This window comes from Monopterus albus, unplaced genomic scaffold, assembly GCF_001952655.1.
Source record: "Monopterus albus unplaced genomic scaffold, M_albus_1.0 scaffold112.1, whole genome shotgun sequence".
NCBI classification, from domain to species: domain Eukaryota; kingdom Metazoa; phylum Chordata; class Actinopteri; order Synbranchiformes; family Synbranchidae; genus Monopterus; species Monopterus albus.
Window position 1 is genome coordinate 1372862 of NW_018127992.1, and position 930 is coordinate 1373791.

The following is a 930-nucleotide window of genomic DNA, read 5'->3' on the forward strand; positions in this document are numbered from 1 at the left end:
GCACTGCTGAACATAAGTATTTGAACACCTGAGAAACAGCTTGAATTCTGTCTCTCAAAGACCTGTTACTGTGCCTTGAAAAAGTCCACCTCTACTCCACTCATTAATCTAAATTAGTAGCACCTGTCTGAGCTCTTTAAAGACACCTGTCCACCCCACAGTCAGTCAGACGCCAACTACTACCATGGGCAAGACCAAAGAGCTGTCAAAAGACACCAGAGACAAAATTGTGGACCTCCACAAGGCTGGAAAGGGCTACGGGGCAATTGCCAAGCAGCTTGGTGAAAACAGATCAACTGTTGGAGCAATTGTTAGAAAATGGAAGAGGCTAAAGACGACTGTCAATCTCCCTCGGACTGGGGCGCCATGCAAGATCTCACCTCGTGGGGTATCACGGATGATGAGAAAGGTGAGGAATCAGCCCAGAACTACAAGGGAGGAGCTGGTCAATGACATGAAGAGAGCTGGGACCACAGTTTCAAAGGTCACTGTCGGTAGAACACTACGCCGTCATGGTTTCAAATCATGCATTGCACGGAAGGTTCCCCTGCTCAAGTCATCACATGTCCAGGCCCGTCTGAAGTTTGCCAAAGACCATCTAGATGATCCAGAGGAGGCATGGGAGAAAGTCATGTGGTCAGATGAGACCAAAGTAGAACTTTTTGGTCTAAACTTCACTCGTCGTGTTTGGAGGAAAAAGAAGGATGAGATGCATCCCAAGAACACCAACCCTACTGTGAAGCATGGGGGTGGAAACATCATGCTGTGGGGGTGCTTTTCTGCGAAGGGGACAGGACGTCTGCACTATATTAAGGAGAGGATGAATGGGGCCATTTATTGTGAGATTTTGAGCAACAACCTCCTTCCCTCAGTCAGAGCATTGAAGATGGGTCATGGCTGGGTCTTCCAACATGACAACGACCCGAAGCA